This window comes from Canis lupus, chromosome 29 (assembly GCF_048164855.1).
Source record: "Canis lupus baileyi chromosome 29, mCanLup2.hap1, whole genome shotgun sequence".
Lineage (NCBI taxonomy): Eukaryota > Metazoa > Chordata > Mammalia > Carnivora > Canidae > Canis > Canis lupus.
Window position 1 is genome coordinate 34,211,047 of NC_132866.1, and position 25,798 is coordinate 34,236,844.

The 25,798-nt window shown below is 39.7% G+C and overlaps 1 long non-coding RNA gene across 2 annotated transcripts in view; it reads right to left on the bottom strand.

Annotated features, from left to right (window-relative positions):
• Positions 1–3,253: 3,253 nt before the first annotated feature.
• The window catches only part of LOC140621136 (uncharacterized), a 64,358-nt gene continuing 41,813 nt past the window's right edge, over positions 3,254–25,798 (bottom strand). Inside the window, exons 3-6 of one of the 2 annotated variants that reach the window (XR_012020871.1) lie at positions 22,639–22,701; positions 20,841–20,944; positions 4,152–4,466; positions 3,255–3,891 (exon numbers count right to left, since the gene is read on the bottom strand). This is a non-coding gene — a long non-coding RNA (uncharacterized lncRNA). Of the gene's footprint in view, positions 4,467–20,840; positions 20,945–22,638; positions 22,702–25,798 lie in introns of both variants that reach the window. The other variant, XR_012020870.1, reaches the window with a different exon arrangement.

Genomic DNA, 25,798 nt, shown 5'->3' on the forward strand with positions numbered 1-25,798 from the left:
TTTTTAATTTCTGCTCCTCAGTATGGATAGTTTCAATTGTCCTATCAAGTTCACTGATTTGTTTCTTCTCTCTGCTCAATCCACTGTTGAACCACTTTAGTGAACTTTTTATTTCAGTTACTGTATTTTCAGCTCCAGAATTTCTATTTGGTGACGTCTTACAATTTCTATTTCTTTATTGATATTTTTATTGTGTTCATACATTATTTTTTCGGTTTCCTTTAGCTATTTGAGCATATTTAAGAAGTCAATTTGAAGTCTTTGTCCAGTAACTCCAATGTCTGGTCTTCTTTGTATATATTTTCTGTCATTTTATTTTTATCTCTTAAATAGACCATACTTTCTTGTATCTTTGCATAATTTTGTGATTTTTTAAAATTTATTTATTCATGAGAGACACAGAGAGACAGAGAGAGAGGCAGAGACAGAGACAGAGGGAGAAGCTGGCTCTCTGCAGGGAGCCCGAAGTGGGACTCGATCCCGGAACTCCACGACCCCACGACCTGGGCCAAAGGCAGGTGCTAAACCACTGAGCCACCCAGGTGTCCCGTGATATTTTAATTGAAAAGTGTGCATTTAAATATTATAATATGGTAACTCTGGAAATCGGACTTTCTTTCTTTTCCAGAGTTTGCTGTTCTTGATTGTTGAAGGCCACAGCTGTCCATTTGTCTGTGATTTTTTTTTCCAAACTATTTTTTGTAGAGACTGTATTCCTTGTATATGGTCACTGAAGTCTCTGTTTCTTACCTATATTCAGCTAGTCCTTTGAAAGATATTTCCTTGATACCAGGAGTTAAGACACCAATCAAACAAAAAACAAACATTTCTTCCATTCTTCACAGACTGGCTATGTTGGGGTATTCTTAACGCTTAGCCAGACTTCTTACAATTCTGCCTTAGCCCTCACCTGCTACTTGCACCAAGCCTAGAGATAATCTGGAGTGGAAAGCTAGGGTCTTCTTGGGTCTTTTCTGAGAATGTGTCCTGTCTTGGGCATGTATATGGCTTTCTAAACTCCCTAGTATATATGCGGGCCTTCATGTATGTCTTAATTTAAAAAAACAAACAAACAAACAAACAAAAACAAGCCCCAGCTTTATTCCCAAACTGTAGGCAGTCTATTGTATGTCTCAATTGTAGTCTTTTTGCCCCAGGCATCTACAGAGTTTTTTTTTTTTTTTTTCCTACCTTACAATGTCTGAGCTATGTCTACTTTGCTTCTCTGAGTAATTTCTGAGTTAGGTGAAACACAGATACACCTTGTGTGAATCCTTCAGGTAGCCTTCAGACAGAGTAGAACAAACAAACACAATGACTTGCTAATAGGTCTGCTCTGCTCTCTCTGGAGCCAAGGCCAAGGCCCCACATTGGGAACTTGGGTCGCTAAATTCAAGACTGCCACTTCACCAGGAAGGGGTGGAGCAAGGGCAAGGAAAAATGGCATGGAGATTTCCTATGTCTTTTAGGTTCTTTTTCTTGATTCAGCATTTGCTTGGTGGCTTTAAATTTTTTACTATTTTCCAGAGTTCCAAAGTTGGCTTTAACAGTTTCTGGGGTTTCTTTCTAATGTTTCTGTGGAGGGATGGGTGTTTGGAGCTGTCTACACTATACCAATATCACCTTTTGGTAAACTTTTTAACTTTGAATTTTGAAATAATTTCAGACTTAAAAAAAAAAAGCAAAAACAGGAGAAAGAATTCCTATACTATTTCTATTTCGCAAATGTTAGTATCTTTTATGACCACAAAAAAATTCATCAAAACCAAGAATTAGTATTAGCAAATATACACACCTTATTCAAATGTTTCCAATTACCTACTAATGATCTTTTTTGGGTCCAGAATGGAATTCAGGATCATTCATTTCATTTTAGTTGTCATGTCTCCTAAGTTTCCCCAATATGGGAGAATTCCTTTGTCTTTCATGACCTTGACAGTTTTGAAGGGCACCATCTAGTCATTTAAAGAATGTCTCTCAATGCTATTTCCTAATGGCTAAATTCAGGTATACATTTTTTTTAAAAGAGTACCGTATAAGAGATATTGTACCCTTCTCATTGCATCATATCAGGAAGCATATGATGTTGAGATTGCAAAGATAGTTTAGAGAGTTTTCAGCCTGTTTCCCCTAATGTCAACATCTTATATAAATATGACATCTTTGTTAAAACTAAAAAACTAACATGGGTTATTAGCAATAGTATTAACTATAGACTTTACTTGGATTACCAGTTTTTCTCCTGTCCCTTTTCTGTTCCAAGGCACAATTCACGACCTCCTTTTTTTATGTGATTATTCTCTCACTAACCCATAGCACAGGAGTCCCACCCCTTCCCTCTCCATGTTGGAACCTAGATTCACTAATAATATGGTTACCAATGGCTACCAAGTTTCACTTCTCACATCTCCCCACCACAAGAGAGGAACTGCCCATACATTCTGTGGTTCACATTAAAAATCCTAAAGAAGGATTTTGTTTGGATTGACTTGTGACAAATGCTTTTTGCTAGAACAATCAGATATGGCTGAGAAGGGAGGGTCTCATAATATGGCATAGCCACTTGGTGCCTACCCTAAGGAAGCAGAGGTATTCCTGCAGGAGGAGAATTATTATAAACTGGGCAGTAACCTTGTTGATTTTAACCAACTAGCCTATTCACCTCATTTCACAGATTAAGAAACTGAAATCTGAAGAGGTAAGTAACTTTCCAAAGGCCCAGAGCTAGTCTTTAGCAAAATGAAGGCTAAACCCACACCTCCTAATTAATTCCCAGTCCTAGACATTTGCCACTATGTCCCTAGAACTACCATGATGGTGGTACTAATCCCAAGAATTAAAGAATCTGAAATTAAAGCCAACCCAAAGTTTATCTACCTCTTACTGTTGTATGAATTTTCCAGTGTAACCAAGCTGGCTTCAGAGTAATGGAAGCTATTCATTTCTCTCCAATACTGGGATTCCAAAATAATGTGCATTCAGCAGGTTAAGGTACAAACTGTTCCACTTAACAAAGAATTGGGTGGGGAGAAAGATATCCAACAGCAGGTTTGTTAAACAGCCTAGACTAACCATATAATAAAACATACAAAGTATAAAAGAGAATGAAGAGATCTGTATGTGTGTTGACACAGGAAACTGTTTCACAAGTCTTAAGTGAAAAACCAAATTCAAGTAAAAGGTGTGAATAGTGTAAACCCATTTATGTGGGAGACAATGGTAACAGCAACAATCACCACACTGTTAATAGTCTTCATCAAAGGTAGGTGAGATTACAGAATATTTTTTTAGTTTCTTCATTATACTGTCCTTAATGTTTGAATTTTTAAACAATGAGTATGAATTGAAGACGTTATACTGAGTAAAAGAGATCAGACACAAAAGATCACAGAGTATATGATTCTATTTGCATGAAATGTCCAGAATAAGCAAGTCCATAGAAACAGAAAGCAGATTAGTGATTACCAGGGGCTGGTATGAGGGAGGATGGGGCGGGGTGACTGCTTAATGAACACGGGGTGATGAAAATGTTTTGGAAATAGATAAAGGTGAGGGCTGCACATTGTAAATGTACTGTTTGCCACTGAATTATACATTTTTAAATGGTTAACTTATGTTTTATGAATTTTGTCTTAATTAAAATAAAGTATTTTCCTAAGTGGGGAAATCTCAGTATCTACATCTACATATGCTCTTCCATGGGCTTTGGGCAAATTGCTTATCTTTGCTATGTCAGTTTGTTCATCTATAAAATAAAAAGAGTTGAAGCAGCTGGTCTCTAAAATCCATCAAGGCTCTAGTACTCTGATTCTGGACACATTCAACTTTTATTCATTCTCTTGTAATTCAGGCTGACTGCATAAGCTGTTTTTCTGATGTCATATTGCTGACCTAATATTAAGAGGAAAGAAGGTAAACCACTATTTTCAGAGATCACAAATGTATAGATTCATCTAAGCCCAATAAAAAATGGCAAGTGATCACAGAAAAAATGCAGCGCAAGAAAGTCAGAGTAGTAAAGTTAATAATCACAGGTAACATATGTCTTCCATGGGCCAGGCACTGTGCTAGATGCCTTATGAATATTATTCGTATTTTCACAGGCAATCCTTAGAAGAAAACAGTAGAGTTCCAAAGGGTAAATAACTTACCCAAGAATGCACATCTAGTAACAGGCAAAGTTGTATTGAAACTCAGGTCTATTTATACTCCAAAATTCGTGTTCCTTCCATTTATTCATGCTGTTTTCCAAAAAGAAGGAATTAAGGAAAATGACCTGGTAATGAAAGTAAGGAAATACAAAAGCAAACTGGAAAGAAAAGACAATGAAAAATGAAAAGGGAATGATCAATGAAAATCCAAGATTATCCCTATGGTTGAGAGTAGATCCTCCCTGAGCCAATGTTCATCTTGATCCTCTGGTATGCCTTCTGTAAAATTATGACAAACTGTTCTTTCACCATAATCTGCCAAAAGAAAAAAAAAAGTTTCATTTAAAGAAAGTTTAAAGAGTTTAAAGAATCTTAAGCCTATATTTCCAGAAAGAAGGTCTAAAAAATCATTGGATTGAATATTACTGAGTGGGTATTATTTTGTCCTTTCATTTTAACAAAGAAAGGAGCTACAAAAGAAAAAGAAGTATCTTCCAAAATAGATAAATGAGAGGTATATAAAAATAATTAGAATCAATTGAAAGAATAAGAGATATTTGGAGGATAGAATATTTAAAGAAAGCAAGTGTACAAGTCATTAAGATAGGGCAGCCCTGGTGGCCCAGGGGTTTAGCACTGCCTTCAGCCTGGGGCGTGATCCTGGAGACCCGGGATTGGGATGGAGTCTCACATCAGGCTCCCTGCATGGGGCCTGCTTCTCCCTCTGCCTGTGTCTCTGCCTCTATCTCTCTCTGTGTATCTCTTGTGAATAAATAAATAAAATCTTAGAAAAAAAAAAAGTCATTAAGATAAAGAATCAAAGAATCAGATACAATTACTATCCAGTAATGTTAAAGCAGTTAAAACTGTGAGGGAGCAGTAGAGACCAGTTATAGTTTTCCCAGCATGACAAGTTGCTTAATAAAAGACATTTAAAGTTTTGGGAACTGAGGGCAAAGTATGTCCCAGACCTTCATTTGCAAAAGACACGAGACCACTGGTTAGTGAAAGTCACTTGCAAAAATCATGGAAGAGCCAGTGGATAAGCTGCCTGGTAAGTCTGGAGGGAATGATTACTTCATTATGGAACCAAAGAAGGAAATGGAAAAGGGAAGGTGGTCAATACTCTAAGAATGGCAGGTTTGACCATTAGCCAGAGTAAAAATCCTTTAGAGATAAGGTAGACCTAAAAACTGTCTATCAATGAACCACTTTTCAAATCGAACACATCAAATAAGGAAGGGAATCCTCAAATAGGAGGAAAAGAAAAAACAAGCAGCATGCATAGAACCAAAGAGCCAGAAAAGGCCACTACATTGATTGGACAGGTTTTCATTGCTTGAGGCAGCCCAGTCAAAGAACTACCAGATCTGAAATACAAACCACATGATTGCTCATCAAGCTGGCTGCCTATAGGGCTACACCCTGGAGCCTTTCCATCCAGATTGGAAAGGAAGAAGTAAAATTATCTGTATCCACAAACAGTATGATCAGCTACGTGGAAAAGACTAAGGAATCTACCAAAAAATCTAGTAAAACTAACAGCAAGATCATAGAATACTAAGTCAACATACAAAAATCAATTATAGGGGCACCTGTTTGGCTCAGTGGTTGAGCATCTGCCTTCAGCTCAGGTCATGATCCCAAGGTCCAGGGATCAAGTCCTGCATCAGGCTCCGCAGAGGGAGCCTGCTTCTCCCTTATGTCTCTGCTTCTCTCTCTGTATCTCTCATGAATAAATAGATAAAATCTTTTTTAAAAATCAGTTATATTTCTATATACAAGCAACAAAAAATTGGAAATGAATTTTTTTTAAGTCCATGTATAATAGCATCCAAAAACATAAAATAAGAGCTGTCCGGGGGCACTTGGGTGGTTCAGTCAGTTGGACATCCAACTCTTGATTTTGGCTCAGGTCATGATCTCAGGGTCATGGGATCAAGCCCCACACCAGGCTCTGTGCTCAGTGGAGAGAGTCCACTTGGGAAGTTTTCCTCATGATCAAAAGAGAAGCTTGAGGATTTGGGGTAAGAGAGCCTTTTTTGGACCTTTAGAGATAGTTGTCTAAAATGTGATGACTGTAACTATGGTAGCCATCTTGAAACCACAAAGAAAGACAAGTTGAATAAAACGTAGCAGAGAAAGTATCCATGCCCAAGACTGCTAAATCACTGCCCAACCTGGGAATACCCTATCTTTAGATATTTTTAGATATCTTTAGGTATTTTAGAATAGTAAACAATAAATATAAGCCATTTTTCAGTAAGCATTCTGAAAACATCCTGTAACATTGGTCAGTAAGAAACAGACAACTCCACAGAAAATTGGATAAAAGATACAAACAAAACTTACATAAAATGAAATGCAGATAGGTAAAAAAAAATCCCAAAAGATGCTCAACTTTGCTAAAAATTAAAAAAAAAAACACCAATAAACAAGTTTTTTTTTTTTTTTTTTTTTGCCTAGTAGACTTATAAAATTTAGTAATACTAGAGTTGATAAGTATGTGAGGAAACAGGGCTTCTCAGATTTCTGAGTAGATTGCGACTGGTATACTAGGACACAATTTAGCATAGTTTATTAAAATTTAAAATGTGCATACCCTCCAACCCAACAATTCTACAGAAATACTCACACATCCACACAAAGATGTTTACACAAGGATGTTCAGTTAAGCCAAAAACAAAAACAAAACCTCAAATCGTCCAAAGTCCATGAATAAGGAATTGAGTAAATAATTTATAATCTATGCTGCAGTGGAATAGCCACAGTCATACAAAATAATGGGGTAAATCTGTGTACATTAGCATTTGAATCTATTCAAGATATACTTAAGGAAAACATGCAAGTTGAGGAAGACTAGGTATGCATTCCATTCTCTCTTTCGTCTTTTTTATTTTTGGTGAAGAAAAATGCTTTTATATGTACTGAAATAAATCTGGTACAGTATATAACAAAGAATTACCACTAGGAAGTTGATATGGAGCCCTTCAACTTTAAACTTTATATATTTCTGTGTTTAGGAGTGTGTATACGCACATGTTTATGTATTTACTGCTTTTGCAATTAGAAAAAAATTATTTTAAGCTAATCAAGCAACAGAAAGAGCTGGTTTTCCATTGGCATTGACTGCTGTTCTAAGAGAGTTGTAGCCAAATATCTCAACTCTTCCCAGATAACATGAAGCCCAAGATGCTAGATCCAGCCTGGGAACCTGTCTCTTGTACAGAGCTTGAGACTGGCCTAGTGGCTGCTAAATGAAGTTCCAAGAGACAGCATCCAGGGACAAAAGCTAAAGAGATAGCCAAAGAGCTCACCCAAAGGGGCCAGGCAAAGAGGCAAAATCCACTGGATGAGAACCTCTGACACCAACTCAATGCCAGCTGGCACTGAATGGAGGGTGGTTGTGGCTCTGAAGAGATCTGAACAGCTGAGGTGAAGTGTAGCTCACAGGGCATCTGCCACCTCAGAAGCCAGAAGGGAGGAAACCAAGAGGTAGGAAGCCATCAGTGAATAACTCTAGTATAAAGAAGCAATAAAGCATTATGCTTGTTTCAATTTCCTATTTAGAATGGTTTCAGGTTTTAAAAAAGGAAAAAAGAAAACATTTACCTTCTTAAATTATACAGTTTTTTAGGTGTAACTTAATTTCTTTCCAGTCAGAGGTCTGTGAAGATTTGCATACTGCCTTGATGCAAATAATTTTTTTAAGAGTATCTCATTATACCCCACTGGCTTGGAGGGATTTTATAGAATCATGCCCATCCGTTTTCCTTTGACATTTGATTTTGGTAAATGATCATCATATGGGAGAGTTGCAGCAAGATGGCACCCCCAACTCCTGAAGCATTGGGCTGGGAGAAAGAAGATCCCTTTACCCTTTCTATCCCCAAAAGCTATTTGTCTGAGCCCTCTAGGGCAATCAGCCATTACCCAGTCCGCAGAGCTGAGTGAGAAGTCCTTTTTAGGCAAGACATTAAAAGAAGTTGGCTGAGCAGATCTAAAACCCTTGGTCAACAGGGCGGAGCCAGCCCTGGGGCAGAAGTATTACTTCACAGTTGCATCGGCTTCCTGTGGCTGCCAATAGAGGCAGCATCTGGCAGCCAGCCCACCGCAGAGAAGAGGGAACTCCGCGGAGAAGAAACTAGCACTGAGGCCCCAAAGGTGGAAGTGCAGCCTGAGAAACTTGAGCCAGCCTGGGACTGCGGGGCTGCCAGCTTGCCCAGCCCCTCTGCAGAGCATGGTGGGGCCTTCAGTAGCCCTCGGGCTTTACAAGCCTGGTGGGCCTCCCATACATTATTTAATCCCTATTGTTTATTTCATAAGGCTATGAGGCAGGTGCTATTATTTTTCCATTTTTCAGACAGAGAAACTGAAGCTCACAGAGGTGAAACAACTTGCCCCAGGGCAGACAGAGGAGCCAGGATTCAAACCCCCTGTGTGGTCCGTCCAGAGCCGGGACTAGGACCACAGCAACTTCAGCTTTCAAGTGAAAATCCAGATGATGAGGTAAAGGTTAGTACTGCCTCCAACTGACCCTGGGGATTGGACCAATCTTGTCTCCTCCCTCGTAGGTAATATTTTGGTTTTCCTTCCTTGCACACAACCAGGCAAATGACTGCAATTCTAAAAAGAGATAAATATAAAAACAAGAAGTGAAACACTGCAGACACCTGAAACCCGACCATTTCTGCAAGCTCGAGCTAGCAGAGCCGCCACACAACAGAAATAGTTCTGTCCTGTTTAGATAGGCTTTGTTTTGCTACATGGCTGCATATGCAGTGAAGTGATATCAAGTCCTAAGGGTCCACTCCTTTGATGAGTTAAACACACAAAGGCCTACATTTTGATGTAATCTGATAGCATGTAGTTAAGTCCTAGACAAACTGCAACTGTGAGGAAGTGATAAACCCAACTTCCTGCACAGAGCTGCCTGAGATAACACTTTCCATGGACTGGAAGAAAAAAAAGAGAGAGAGAGAGAGAGAGAGAGACATGATTGCTACCGAATTTGAAAAGAACGATTTCATTCTTAATAAATAAGCCCTTTTCCGTGGGGCTCCAGCAACAGCTAAGAAAACCGACTGCAGTCGGGTGAGGATGTAGCATTTCCACAGATGACTTAATTCTGACTTTTATTCATAGCCAATATCAGTCACGGAAGATTCACTTGATTTTTGTCTTAAGGATCCTTTAGCTCAAACTCGAAATCTCAGGAATCTTCTTGGCCAGGAGACCATCCCCACAGTCAACCAAGAACTCACATTGGGGCCACTGAGGTTGCGTTCCCACTGAGTCATTAAAGAGGTTGATTCAGCCTGAGTAAACACACGTTGGAAATGTTGCCAACTTACTGAAGGACCAGTTGCTATTTCCACGATGCCAGAACAAGGTCAGAGTGACGGTTTCACTAAGTGGTCTCATAAATTGTGTCATATACAAACAACCAATAAGAGCTGCCTGTGTTGGGAATTTTCTAGGACTCCATTCATTCATTCATTAATTTAGCAAGTAGTTGTTGAGTGCGTACTAAATGCTGGGAAATACAAGGGCGAACCAAGAAAGAATCAGCCCCTTCCCTCAAGGACGACTTGGGGAGACAGATATGAAAGGAAACATACAAATGCGTGTAAACCACAAATTATATTGAGTGCTCTGAAGAGAGAAGGACAGGGTGGCCTGATTTTGGTCTTGGATGGGGTGGTCACTTCCCCGATCACATATGTAATGTTTAGGCCTGAGTCATCCAAGCAGACCAAGAGTGAGGGAAGAGAGTTTCAGCAGAGACAATTGGCCCTATCGAGGTCTTGAGTGGGGAAAGAGGTTGGTGCTTTCAGGAGCTAAAGGAAGGCCACGTGTGTGTCAGAATAAATTGAATGAGGAGGAGAGAGACTTATGACATAAGCCTGGAAAGTACAGAGGTGCCAGATTGGGTAGGGACCTTGCAGGCCATGGAAAGGAGTCTGGCCCTATTCTAAGCACATTGAGGATCATTCCAGAAAACACTGCTAAACCTCTAATAGTGTTTTGCTTTTTTTTTTTTTTAAAGATTTTATTTATTTATTCATGAGAGACACACAGAGAGAGGCAGAGACATAAGCAGAGGGAGAAGCAGGCTCCCCGTAGGGAGCCTGATGCAGGACTCAATCCCAGGACCCCGGGATCATGACCCCAGCCAAAGGCAGATACCCAACTGCTGAGCCACCCAGGCGTTCCTAATGTTCTGCTTCTAGATTGTTTTCTAGGCAAGGATCTCTGAGAAATGCAGCAGCTCTAACATTCTTTGGGAGAAATTGTGAGATAAAGTCTCTACAAGTAATTTAGACCTTCAAAGGTATTCCCCTCATTTTAAGCCGGTTCAGCCAAGGCCCAAACTAGGATGGAAAAAAATAAAATCAGAATGATAAAAAATTAATGAATCAGATGTTATTTTATTATTTTAATATGATTATAGAGTCACATGGTAGTACTTTATAGATAGACTGGCCATTTGGACCAATCCTCTTGTTTAACAAAAGGAGAAAACAAGGCCTGGAAATGACTTTGGAGGTTCCTTTGCTGCAGTCATTAGGATGTTAAGTGAAGGTCCTGGTGCTGAACACCTCACCAGCCTGTCACTGAAGGCAATGGATCTGAAACACTGGACTTCCAATGTGAAAACCAGTTTCAAGTTTTCCCTCCTTAGGGCTTCTTAATGGGTTGGTTTTTTTCCACAGTCTAGTGATTTAAAGAGCCTTAAGGCACAGGTTAATAAAAGTCATTTTTTCCCCTTGTGGCTTTCCCAAGTCCTGACCCTCGTATTTCTGAGAACCGAATCTGTGTAAGCCCCACTGGCTACATGGCCCTCAACTCTAGGGATTTTGAAGTACTGAGTATCATTAGATACTTGCTTTTCATTCTGAGGCTCCTGACAAGGGATCCTGGCTTCCTTCAAATGAAGAAAGGGAACTTGCTGGTTTGAGATTGAATCATGTTATTTAAAAAAAATATTGACACCTCCAGAAACAATGAGACATTACCTTTGCTATTCTGATGGCTTTCCACTTGGGGCTGACTGGATTCTAGCTATGTAGTAGCTTTCTGACCTCAGTACAGTTTCATTTAGTTGACCTCAGATAAAATCCCCTACCTCCCTGAGCCTCTGCTTTTCTTCAGATGATGCCTAAGACCCTTGCATGTCCAACATTCTTTATGTCCAAGACAAATCAAAACATGTTTAGAATCTCAGCAGAAAATGCCCTTAGTATCATCACTTTAGGATGGAAGGAAGGAAGAAGAGAGGGAGAGAGAAGGAGAAAGTGGGGGATAGAGGGAGGAAGGGAAGGTGGGAGGGAGGAAAGATAAAAAGGCAGGAAAAGAGGGAAGAAGTCATTAGTGAACAAACTAAAGGAAGGAAAAGGGAAAAAAGCTGTGCTTTCCAAACCTCTCTGCAACCTTAGTAGAAATATATTAGGCTTGAGTTGTGCATAAGTTATTGTTTATTTAGCCATCAAAACACAGCCCAGTGGAGTATACCTAAGTATCCGTTGCAGACTCTGACTCTGGCTACCTTATGCGTCAGCAACTTCTGTTTAAGAAAACAAATGAAGTTTCAAGAAAAAAATCATTAGAGAAGAGTGATGCTTTTTATCTTTTAAATGTGAAATGCTTTATATTGCAAAGATTGTGTGAATCACTGACATCTATGAAAATCACTTAGGGGCTCCTGGGTGGCTCAGTCAGTTAAGCACCTGCCTTCACTCAGGTCGTGATTCCAGGGTCCTGGGATGGAGCCCCACATCGGGCTCCCTGCCTTCTTCTCCCTCTCCTTCTTCCTTTCCCTCTGTTCCTGCTTCTACTCTCTCTCTCTTTCTCTCTCATGTGCACTCTCTCTAAAAAATAAATAAAATATTTAATTTTTTTAAAAAAGAAATAAAATCACTTAGCCCAGAGCCTTGCACTTAGTAAGTGCTCAGTAATTGTTATATAATGCTATAATTCATACTCCAGAGAACCAGAACGCCCAAAATCCAGACCTCTGAATTGCTATATGATTTAAGCAGGTGTCTCCACCTTTCTGAGTTTGTTTTCTAAATTTGTAAGAGGAATGGATTGGATTGAATTGAATGAGGTAGTATTTACAGCTTTTCCACTTGCTGTTTTCCAAGTCCATTTCTAATGTATTAGGGCTCCCATGTTTGAATTGAACATTAATATCATTTTAATGAAAATAGTTTTGGGGTGCTTGGGTGGCTCAGTTGGTTAAGCATCTGACTCTTGATTTCAGCTCAGGTCATGATCTCCAGATCATGAGATCAAGCTCCATGTGGGGTTCTGCACTGAGCATAGAGCCTGCGTAAGATTCTCTCTCTCTCTCTTTCTTCCTCTGCCTCTCCCCTACTCCCCTCCAAAAAAAGAAAATAAAAGAATTTCTTTCTCACATCATATTATAAAGCACCTACATAAATGTGCAGAGCATTATTCTTTCCTTCCCTAAAGTAGATTTTGGAACATTAAAATTAAAGATAAATAAATTAGATTAACATTTGCTTAAAGGGCCAATTATAAGGCTAAATTTTGGGCAACTAATTGAAATGTAAACCCTCTTCAGAAATGTCAGGTTAGGGAGCCTGGTCCTAATATTGCATTGTGGTATTTGGAGGACTGTCAGAGTTTGCCCAAGCTCTGCTGGTTCTTAATTCAATCACAACACCTGCTCAAGACTCAGGACTTCCTACAACTAGATTTTAAACACTCCTAGGAGACTGCCATTCCCCTGAGGGCTTCTCTTCAAGTAAAAATGTTTTTGCCTCCCAAATTGAGTCAACACATCTGTTCCTACCTATCTTAAAAGCTTCATCAATTCAATAGTTGTCCAAAAGGAAGAGGGGGGGAAAAAAAGCTATTGTGTGATGAAAAATTTTGGCAAATGTTATGAAAACACATTCTTAAAACATCTCTCATTTCTGAGAAACAAAGTAAAATGTATGAATTGTTTTTTTGTTTTATGACTAACAAAATGATTCATTGCTACAATGAGGTATTTTGACCATATCTACATAAAACAAGTACCAACATTCAATTGAAAAAATAAAAATAACTCAATTAGAAAAATAAACTTTGAGTACCTCCTCTCTAAAGGCACTGAATGTGGCCTCAAAACACTAGGCAAGTTGTCATGCTCAAGTTTAAGCTATTTAAGTGTTAACTGTAGCTTCTATGCACTGAGAAGTTTCTTTACAACTAGTCCCCTAACAGTAGCCACCAGCCACATGTGCCTATTGAGCACTTGAAATGTGGCTAGTCAAATTGAGATGTTTTGTAAGAGTAAAATACACACTAGATTTAGAAGACTTAGGACAAAAAGAGAATGTAAAATATTTTGTTAATAATTTCATATCAATTGTATATTAAAATGACACTATTTTGAATATGTTGGGTTAAAAACATATTGTTGACTTAAGTTCATCTGTTTCCTCTCACCTTTTTAATGTAGCTATTAGAAAACCTAAAATTACATATATAACTTGAATTTGGTTCACATTATATGTTTTGGGGGAACATCTGGCTTAGACTCTTGGTTTATTGTTTATTCTAAGACTTAGAATCCACCTAAGAGTTCTTCGTAACAAATACTTCATTCTTATTTCAAGAAAGATTTCTGCCTGGCGTGGTCTTATAGATTTGTAAGTACAAACTAAACTTATAAAAGTACATCTGGAGTGATGAATATCTATTTGAATGAAAAGACATTCATATTAAACTTGGTGGGAAAATAAAGGTTTAAAAACAGTATATAATGAAAAAAATACTCACCCTCAATTAAAGAAATATAATTAAGACAAAATAAGGTGAGGCAACTGGGTGGGCCAGTTGGGTAAGCATCTACCTTTGGCTTAGGTCATTATCCCAGGGTTCTGGGATCGAGCCCGGCATCGCTTGCATCTCCCCCCTCCTGCCATTCTCCCTGCTTATGCTTTCTCTCTCAAATAAATAAATAAAATCTTGTAAAAAAGAAAAGACAAAATAAGGCAAGTATTTAAAAGTTTCACAATACCCACTATTGATGCTGATGATGGGAAACAGCATTTCCATATGTTATTTGTGGGAGTATAAATTGGTACAAGCTCTTTAGAGGGTAACTCAGCAATAGCTATTAAAATTTATAATGCATATACCCTTCAATCCAGGATTTCCATTTCAGAGATTTTACCCTAAAGTAATACAGACAAATGTATCCTCGATTTGTAATAGCAAAAGACTGCAAATGATCTAAAGGTCCATCTATAAGAAACTGGATAAATGTTTTGGCATATTCATATACCAGAATACTATACTGCCAATAAAAATGATGACAGTCTCAATATTAGTAGTAGTATTAAGAATTATTATATTGGGATGCCTGGGTGGCTCAGTGGTTGAGCATCTTCCTTCAGCCCAGGGCATGATCCCAGAGTTCCAGGATCCAGTTCCACATCAGGCTCCCTGCATGGAGCCTGCTTCTCCCTCTGCCTATGTCTCTGCCTGTCTCTGTCTCTCTCTCTGTGTCTCTCATGAATAAATAAATAAAATCTTAAAAAAAAAAAAAGAATTAGGGCAGCCCCGGTGGTGCAGCAGTTTGGCACTGCCTGCAGCCCGGGGTGTGATCCTGGAGACCCCAGATCGAGTCCCACATTGGGGTCCCTGCGTGGGGCCTGCTTCTCCCTCTGCCTGTGTCTCTGCCTCTCTCTCTCTCAATAAATAAATAAATAAATAAATAAATAAATAAATAATTATTATATTAAGATATAGTAAATAAAAAGGCACAGTGCAGGAATTAGTTATTTACTCAGAATTATTTGAGATTATGTTTTCTGCCATCATACAGAATGAAAGTCTAAAATAGTCATTAAACTGAATTATAGAAAAAAGTTATATTTTTCGTCATCAACTGAGTTTGGGGGACTAAACATTTATTATACCTGCTACATTTGTGTTTATAGAGGTCTTTCTGGAATCAGAACAGATTGAAGAGTAGGACTAGAAGGCATTATGTAAGGGCCTGGCACACAATAAGCACTCTATAAATGCTTGTTGTCATTATTAGACATAATAATTCAAGCTAAAAGAGATGCAAACTAAACCAAGGTAGTGACAGCAAGAAAAAAAAAAAAAGAGAAATGAGCCATGTGCTAGCTATCAAAAAAGCATAATGGACAGGAACTTGAGACTAAAATCAGGTAGGAGCTTACAAGCTGGAGCAAGCCTCCAGGATAATTTCCAAGGTGAGATGGAGAAGCCAGTGGATGATGGAGCCCATCTCTGAGTCAGGACACTCAGGAGAAGATGCAACTTTGAGGAAAAGATAAATTCAGTTTGGGACATTATAAATTTCTTAAAAATTTTTATTTCTTTCTTTATTTGAGAGAGCACAAGCAAGGGGGTGGTGGGTAAAGGAGCTGAGGAAGAGGGAGAGCATAGAGCCTACTTCTCCCTCCTCCTGTGTCTCTGCCTCTCTCTCTCTCTCTCTATGTCTATAATAAATAAATAAATAAATAAATAAATAAATAAATAAATAAATAAATCTTTAAAAAAAATAAGATGTGAGGAAAAAAACTAGATTTTTCTGAAGTTCAGAAAAAGATTGAAAAGAAGTTAAAGAGAGATACTTGGGTCACAGATTTCTTTAATGAGGAAGATTTAGTACAGCTACTTGACAAGGACAGTGATCCAGTGAAAAGGGAAAGGTTGAAGGACAGAGATAGAGATGATGGAAATGGAGATAGAGATAGAGATGAGAAATGGAGATGACAGATAGACATAGAGATGGAAAAGAGAGATGGAAATGGAGACAGAGATGATAGATTAAGACATGGAGATAGAGATGGAGATGAGAGATGAGAAATGGAGATAACAGATGGAAGCAGAAATGGATATGGAAATGAAGACAGAGATGGAGACAAGCAGATGACAAATGGAGATAGAGATGGAGAGGAGAGATGAGAACTGGAGATGACAGATAAGGATAGGGATGGAAATGGAGATGGAGACAGAGATGGAGATGGAGACAAAGATGAGAGATGGAGATAGAGATAGAGATGGAAACAGAGACAGAGATGAAGAATGGAGATGAAACTATGAGATGGAGATAAAGATGGAGATGAGAGATGGAGACAAAGGTGAGAGATGGAGATGAAAATGGAGATGTGAAATGGAGCTGGAGATGGATATGAGAGATGGAAATGAAAATAAGAGATGGTGATGGAGATGAGAGAGGAAAGACGAGAGATGGAGACAGAGATGAGAGAGAAAAGATGAGAGACAGAGAGGAGATATGGAGAAGTGGAAGGTTGGGGATAATGGAGATGGACACAGAGATAAGAGAGAGACAGAGATGGAGAAAGAAGGAGAAAAAAGGGAAGGAGAAGTGGAGAAGGGTGAGGGAGGTGAAAGAAGAAGTAGAAGGTGATGAGTGGAGCAGAGGGAAAAGGAGGAAGGATCTTGAGGACTGCAGAGAAGCCATTCTGATGGCCGGGTGAATGTGATCAGGGACAGCCACAACACATTTCCAGCAGTAGTGGCAGTAAAGCTTGGGTCAGGGTCTGTGGCCCACCCCTGAGAATGACAGTGACAGAGGCAATGAGACACACTGAAGCATTCAGTGATTGAAGATCTCAGTATGGAACTTTCGAGTACAAAGACTGCTCATCCAAGAAGACCCACATTAGACAGGAAGCTAACCTTGCCCTCACCATGTTCTGTCATAGACTTGGGGCTGCCAAGGAAGAGCACAGCCTCCACTTCAAATCAGTGGTGGATGCCATAGGTGTTGCAACTAAGTGTGCTCCTCCCAGGCTCTTTCTTGAAGGGACAGCTGTGTGGCACACATCCACCACTGCCACAACTACTATTCACCTTCTTTTCTCTTGGAAGAAAAGGGATTTAAAAAAAAACTATTAGGGGGCACCTGGGTGGTTCAGTGGGTCAAGCATCCAACTCTTGATTTCAGCTCAGGTCATGATCTTAAGGTTGTGAAATCAAGCCCTATGTAAGGCTCCACGTTCAGTGGGGAATCTGCTTCTGTCCTTCCTTCTCTCCCTCTCCTCTGCCCCTCCCCCTGCTCAAGTGTGCATATGCACTCTCTCTCTCAAATAAATAAATACATCTTTAAAAAAAAAACTATTAGATAATTCCATTCTGCTCTCCCTCCACCATAGTTTGTATGGGATTTGTGTTCCCACTGTACCCACTCTAATTTGACTCTACTTAGTCTTACACACATCAGTGACTCCAAGTCTTCAAAAAAAATATAAAGGAGCTGCTCCTCAAATAACAACACCAACAACAATTATACTAGAGATCTAGTTCACTAGCAAAAATTAACTTTTATGTACCTCTGAGACTTCATATTTCTTTTCCTAGTTTTGTACAGATACTTGAAGGAATCCCAGCAGCTCGCTTGCTGTGAAAATGGCCAGGCAACTTCTCAAAATGGCTGAACACTTGTTGGTGGGACAACATCACAGAATACATTAGACCCGAGTGAAGCCTCAAATGGCCATTCCTTAGTGTGGCTGCTTGCCTTAAAGCCACTTTTTCTCAGTGCTAGTGAATCCAAGTTTGGAAGAGAGAATAACCATTCTTTTCACAAACCTTTACTAAGCACCCACTATGTGTCAGACACTGTACCGGGTGCTGAAGTTATAGTGGTTATGGGATTTTAAAATATGTCTACAAAATCATTTACAATTATTTCCTCAAATTTTAAAACTAACCCTTCTCCCTTGAGTGTGGGCAAGACTTAGTGACTTGCTTTTAACAAACAAAATGTGGCAAAAGTGACACTATGACTTCTTAGACTAGGTCATAAAAGGCAATGTGGCTTCTTCCTTGATCTCTCTTGGATCACTCACTCTGGGGAAAACCAGATGCCCTGTTATGAGGACACTTGAGCAGCCTTACATAAAAGTCCATGTGGTGAGGAACTTAGGCCTTCCTCCAACAGCCACCTTGCAAGAGAGCCACTTTGGAAGGGGATCATCCAGTTTCAATCAAGCCTTCAGATGACTGCAAGCCCAGCAACATTTTGACTGCAAATTCATGAAAGACCCCAAGCAAAGCCACCTGGCCAAGCTTCTCCAAAATTCCCAACCCACAGAAAGTGTGAGATGATTAATATCTATTTTTGCTTTAAGGCAGCAAGTTTTGGGGTAATTTTTTACATAGCAATAGATACAGTGGTGGACAAGACAAACATGGTTCCTTCTCTCATTCAGGGAGCAGGAAATAATGTATCGCACAAATGTAGAAAGAATGTGAGTCAAATCATGCCAACAAATATGTACAAATGCTATGGTGTCCCATCAATAGGAAATGTGAAAAGATCTGTTATATTATTACATTGATTGTGACTAGGATTTCAATTTGGAGTCTGCTTTGTCACCCAAAAGTACAGCATATCTTTATGCCATGATCATTGTAGAGCTGGTGGCAAATGATAGTGTGCTCTGGGGCTATAAGATCTAGAAGTGGATTCAGGTCAGAGCAAATGTCACAGCAACCCAACCCCCATGCAAACGATGGTAAAGGGAGAGCAGGAGCCAAGAGCCTCTCAGAAAAAACTGGTCTGCAAAGAATACAGTGCTGAGAAAAGCAAAGGCAAGAGATCATGTGTCTACAAGGAGAGAGACACACAAAGAAAGCCTGATGACTGTCCATCTCCTGTGAACCAATTTGAATTCCAGGATTATTTTAAGACAATGGAAAGGCTCAAGATTGTCATTTTTTTTTAACTAAATCTCCTTTTTATTGTGCTAACTAGCTAAGTGGGCTAAGTTGTGGCATTTAAACAATCTCTGAGATACTTCACCCCAGCCTCCCTTGGTCTCCCTGCCTCCAGTATTGACACTCTCCAGTGCAATTCATGTGGGAAACCAGAGGAGTCTTCTTCAATCACTGCATCATTATGTCACCTTCTCCTCCATTTACATACAAACCTTACCTTGGCTCCCACTTGTACAGGTAAAGTATCCCAGCCTGGCATTTACAGCTGTCTTCAATCTGGCTCCAGCTCACCTTTTCATGACTCCCCTACTTACACACCATCTTTAAACAAACTGAAAACACTGAAGTTCCCCCAATGTGTGTTGCTTTTCAGCTTTGGAAACTTTCTTCAAGTCTCAACCTGGAAGCCCATTCCTCCCCTCATCTATCTCACTTTATTTTAGCTATCAAACAGAGATGTTCTTAAATGCTTCTCCATTAAACAGTCTCTGATCCCCTTAGCTGGTATAGTATTTCCCTCTTCTGGGTGCATCATTAATGGCACTGGTAGGATATAAGTCCTTTACTGTCTGTACTGTAATTACATATATATATATATACTTACATATATTGCATTATTATGTATTACAATACATATATATAATTATATATACAATTATATATATAATTACTTACATATATATATATAGTTCATCACTTCTACCAAGCTTCTTAGAAGCTTCTTGAATATGAGAACAAGGTTACTCATCTTTATATCAACTTGGTCCTAAGCCTCCTTCTCTTTTCACTCTCTCTTCTCCCTAAATTATTCATGATTTATAACTTCGTCCACCACCTACACACTGATACCTCTAGCCCTGACCTCTTTGCTGTGTGCCAGACCTCTACATATACCTGCTATGTCACATATTCACATGGGTGTCTCAAAGGCTCTTCATTGTCAACATGGTCAGCGGAAACTTCTTATAGTGTCCCCACCCAACTCAGGACTCCTCCATGTTTCCTTTCTCAGTAAATGCCACGCAACCAGCCATCCAGTTCTACAAGCCAAAATCTAGAGGTCCTCCTTGAACTCTCCCACCTGTCAACCACTGTCTAACCCACCACCAAGTCTTGTTGATTTTACTAAATAGTATTCAAATACCACAACTTGCCTCTATCTCCACTGTTACCTCCTGAATCCAAGCTATCATTAGTTCTCACTTTGTCTACCATATTCTATCTGGTATCCTAATCAGCCTCCCCACATCAACTCTAGCCTCATATCTCCAATTCATTCTGGGTCATAAGGATAGAATGGCAATTGAGTTTTAAAACTCAAATCTGACCAGGTCATTGCTAAAGGTTTAAAATCTTCAATGACTTTCCATTGTTCTTAAGACAAACACCCAAGTTCTTAATATAAACTGACCACAGGGCCTTCCATCATCTGGCCCATTTACCTCTCCAGCCTAATTTTGTGCTCAATATTTCAGTCACAAAGGACTACTTTCAGTTCCTCAAAAGTGCCCTGCTCTCTACAGTCCTGAGGTCTTTACGCATGCTGTTTCTTCTCATTCCATCTACTACCTTTGCCTATTAAACTCCTGTTCATCCTTCTAGGCTTAGCTCAGACCTCAGCTCCTCATAGAAACCTTCCCAGACCAGATCAGGTCCCTTATTTACAAGAAGTCAGCAAATTCCCAGGCTCCTTCTAACTTCTTCCTCTGCCACTCTCAATGCCTGACTTTCTTCCTCAGGATTAAAAGTTGGGCTGTTACCCCTCCAATATGGTATTCATACTCCAGACAGAAAGATAGGGAAAGGTAAAGAGCAAACTTCATGTGCCAATTGGACCCATCTCTTTTTATCAGAAAAGAAAAAAATGTCTTTCTTGGAAGCCCCACATAAGAAACTTTATCCCCCCGCCCCCTGCCACACACACACACACACATAGGAAACTTTTACCTATATCTTTGTCCAGACTGAGGTTGTAGCCACTCTAGCTTCAAAGGAGTCCTGGAAGGTATATGTTCTTAAAGAGACATGTTGTCTTCAGCACAATTTTAAGTCTGATAGAGAGAAATAAGGGGATACTGGAGATAAGGGAGGCCAACCAAGAGTGTCTGCCACACTACTGCCACAACTAACTAGATTAATTGGATTTCAAGGCTCTGACTCAATCTGAGAAGCCTAAATGAAAGTGATCTTTTTCAAGTTGGAATTTTGAACAAATAAATTCAGCCTCTGCATGTATGGTGCTAAGCTATATGATAAAGGGTGAAAAATTCTATCAAATACATGATTGTCGGGCAGCCTCGGTGGCACAGCGTTTTAGAGCTGCCTGCAGCCAAGGGTGTGATCCTGGAGACCCAGGATCGAGTCCCATGTCGGGCTCCCTGCATGGAGCCTACTTCTCCCTCTGCCTGTGACTCTGCCTCTTTCTCTCTCTCTCTCTCTGTCTCAATGAATAAATAAATAAAATCTTTTTAAAAAAATACATGATTGTTTCATCTGTATAATACTAAATTTATCTGTTTATTTTTTTTTGTCAATTTTTTGTCAATTTTTTGTCAAATTTATCTGTTTAAACCAAACATGTGGAATGATCTTCCTTCTTGAAATGCTATTCTTATCACTGTATATTCTTTCTTTCTTTCTTTCTTTCTTTCTTTCTTTCTTTCTTTTGGGAGGGGGGAGGGGGGAGAGAGAGAGAGACCATGTGGGTCCAGGAGCAGGGGGCAGGGAGGCAGAGAGAGAGGGAGAAAGAGAATTTTAAGTAGGCTCCACACTCAGTGCAGAGCCCAACACAGGGCTCAATCTCATGACCCTAAGATCATGATCTGAGCCAAAATCAAGAGTTGGATGCTTAATCAACTGAGTCAGCCAGGAATCCTTATCACTGTATACTCTTCATAAAAAAATTAACTTTAGGGGATCCCTGGGTGGCTCAGTGGTTTAGCACCTGCCTTTGGCCGAGGGCATGATCCTGGAGTCCCAGGATCGAGTCCCACGTCAGGCTCCCTGCATGGAGCCTGCTTCTCCCTCTGCCTGTGTCTATTCCTCTTTCTCCCTCTCTCTGTGTATCTCATGAATAAATAAATAAAATCTTTTTAAAAAAAATTAACTTTAAAGAAATAGTCACTACTAAAACTTAAGCCTGCAATTGAAGCCACTGCCCAAGGTATTACTCCTTCAATCATGTGGTTACATTCATGCCTCTCATGGAGACATTTGTTCAGGTACAGAAGGAGTAAATGAGACTCTCCACATATCCATTAAATTAAAAATGTAGGGTATGCCTGGGTGGCTCAGCGGTTGAGCATCTGCCTTCGGCCCAGGGCATGAGTCCCACATTGGGCTCCCTGCATGGAGCCTGCTTCTCTCTCTGCCTCTCTCTGTGTGTCTCTCATGAATAAATAAAGAAAATCTTTTTTAAAAAATTCAAAATGTAGAATAAGTATGTAGCCAATTTAGCTGTAGTTAAAAACTAGGAAATCAGAAAACTATGTAAGAAGAATTAAAAATGTAAGGGATTTATGGAGCGATTGAGCCCATTCTAGACAGAGTTTAGAAAGAAGGAAGCAGAGTGATCTGGGGGAGAGGTTTCATCTACAGGGAAATGCCATGTTTGTTAATTGAGAGCCAGAAGTGATGAAGTATGGAACACAGGCACAAGAATATAGCAAACAGGACGTGCTTACTATGCAAGGGAATCTGCTTTTCAGTTAGTATCATTGTCTCTAATTAGTTCAATTCAACTTACATTTATTGATCATCATCCATGTACCAGAAATTCTGGGGAAAACTGGTATTCTTCCCTGTCCTGCTGAAGAGGAAAAAAAAAATATTATTGCTAGATGGAATTTCAGAGGGCACATATTCTTTCCCCATTTTATGTATTTTTTTATTTAAAAGATTTTATTCATTCATTCATGAGAGACACAGAGAAAGAGAGAGAGAGAGAGAGAGTCAGAGACACAGGCCGAGGGAGAAGCAGGCTCCATGCAGGGAGCCCAATGTGGGACTCAATCTCGGGTCTCCAGGATCACGCCCTGGGCCAAACTGCTGAGCTACCCAGGAATCCCTTCTTTCCCCATTTTAAAGATAAGAATATTAAGGTCCAGAAAAATTAAATAACTCCCCACTGTCACCACTTAGTTAACAGAAAGCCATGGCAAAATCTAGGGTCTTTGTAGTCTCATGCAAACAAAATCCTTAAAACCTAGAGAAAGGCAATCTTCATGTTAGGGCAGTTCCTCGATTTCAGAGACAGCGGGGTTTTGTTGTTGCTGCTTTTGTTTTGTTTCTTTCTTACAAATGATTTACCACATACAAACACAGGCCATTCAAAAATTCTCCCTGATTCTCAAAGTCGCCATGATATTTTTCCTCATTGTCATCAAGCCTATATCAGCAAGCTTGGGTGAACCTACCCAAAGCTGATGACTCTACTGTCCTCCCCATTCTTCCCATACCCCTCAGCACCTCCATGCACACCCCCAGGTTGATCTACACTTGTTAATTAATGGTTTCAAAATGCTCTAATATTATATCAGAGGCATAAGTCCCACAATGGGCTCCCAAAAACTTGCTCCCAAAAACTTTTGTAAGCTCCAGAAAAACAAACTTCTCAGGAACTCAACGTTTGGAATGAGAAGAAGCTGGGTTAAACTCTACCATTTACTGTGTAGCCTTTGGAAAACTATTTAACATCATTAAACTTCAGGCTCTACATGTGTTCAATGAGGAAAAACATACCTACTTTATAAGAGTGATGCAAGGATTTAATGAGATAATGCCCCACAAGCATTGAATGGTATAAAGTTACACACTGATATAACATCGGGGCTCAAGACACATTTATTATCACTTTTTTTAACTTGTTCCCACCCTCCCTTCTGTCTTAGATATGCTTAACCTGGGTCATTGATCAGAGCTGGATTCAAATCTTAGCTCCTTCACTGACCAGCTATACAACCTTGAGCAATGCTCATTACCTCTCCAAGCCTCCTAAAACAAAGCCTGGCATGAGAGGAGCACTGGGCGTTATACTATATGTTGGCAAAACTTAAATAAAAAATTTTTTTGAAGAAAAAAAATAAAAATAAAACAAATCCTGGCTTGTGGGCCACATCCAATATTTTCTGAGTGAAGAGAATGTAAATTTCTTATAAGTAATAGAGATAATAAGCCTCAGCTCACATGATTGTTAAAGGATCATGTAAGTAAAATACCTGCTCTGTTCCCTTTTTTTAGCTTAGTTGATGAACTGATCACCTTGGATTCATTGGATGCTAGATCAAGAGTCTTTAATTCACGTGATATCTTAATTATTTATCTAGAATTCTTTAGTTCCCTCAATAGTTCTTGGGGGAGGGTGTGATAAGGATACACATAACACCTCCATCTGAGTTGAAGATCAACTGAGAAATAAGACAAAGGAAAATCAGTTAAGGTTCAAAAGCATCCTCTCTATTAAGCTGATATGGATATGGGGTTTAAGTGAAGCAAGAGGCCTCCTGGCACTGAACCTGTTAGGCAGCCTTACGTACTCTGGAGCACTGGACCACCCAAGGCTTCCCCATCGTCACCCCACAGGGGAGACCTACCCCTGGAGGAGTAGATCAAAATGTATAGTCTCTACAAGAAGACTGCAACCCAAAGAAAGAACAAGAGAAAGAAGATAGATAGGTCATGCAGGCCCCTTTCCCCATTCAGGTAACACTCCATCTCCCCAGGGGAGGAGTGAATGTGGGACACAGGCCAAGAGTGTTTGGGGGAAAACCCCTAGTCTTGGAAACAAAAAAGGTGGCAAGAAGCATCCCAGGCATTTGCAGCCTAACAAGCTCTATATGTGAAATGGATTGGATAGACATCCTTACTCCCTCTGCCCCCACCGCAAGAATTCGAGAGTACAGGGAATAGAGGTTAAGAGCCCAGCCTGGAGGCAGGCTGCCTAGGTTGAATCCAGTCTCTTCTACTTACTAGCTGTTCCCTTAAGCAAGTTATTTGCCCTACCTGGACCTCCCTCTTGTCATCTGTAAAATGAGAGGTATTGACAGAATGTTTCTAAGAATTAAATGAAATGAAATTAAAGCGTCCAAAATAGCAAAGGGTAAAAGTAATACAAATAGGAGTTATTATTACTGGTGAATTTGCCTTACAAAAGCTGTGGGCTCCCAAGAGTTAAAGGTGAAATAAAATACCATGCCACTCAAGAACTGCAAACCAATTATCTAATTAATCTCCCTTGAACCCAAAGCAAAAAATAATTATAATCAACTCCCGATCCCACTTGTGATCTTAGAACCATGGAAACCATCTCTCAGTGACACCACCTCCTGCCCCAAATGCCCACAACTGCATTCTTCATGTTCAACTGAAGTTTCTCTTATCCCCCTCTGAACTGAATCATACACAACTTTCTTGTCTTGGTCCTTTTAAATGATTGCCCTCCCTATGGACGTCTGTGAGGATACTACCAAGGAGAAAAATCCTATTAGATTTTGTATATCTCAGTTTAGAGCTTTGGCTGAGGTTGACACAGATAAAAGGCCAGGGTTGGTTTGGGTTTTGTGAGTTGTGGTTACACTAGAAAGAGTGGTCAGTTAGCTGCACTCCCCAAGAAGGATTCCTGGGCACCAGTGCTACATTATGAGGGTAGCAGATATTTAAGGAAGGAAAGCTGAGAAAGATTCCAAATTGAAGTAGACTGGAAATACTTTATAGAAGTCTGAAATTTGTGTGGCGGGTACTCTGGTCAAGATAGGGACCTGAAAGCTTAGTCAATAGATCTCTTCTCCTAAAACAGAGGAGCATAAGATGGTGGTGACATGTGCAGATTTTGGAGTCAAATAGACCACGTTCAAGCCCCATTTTTAGCACTTCTTTGTTATATGACCTTGGGTAAGTCAAATGTCAGT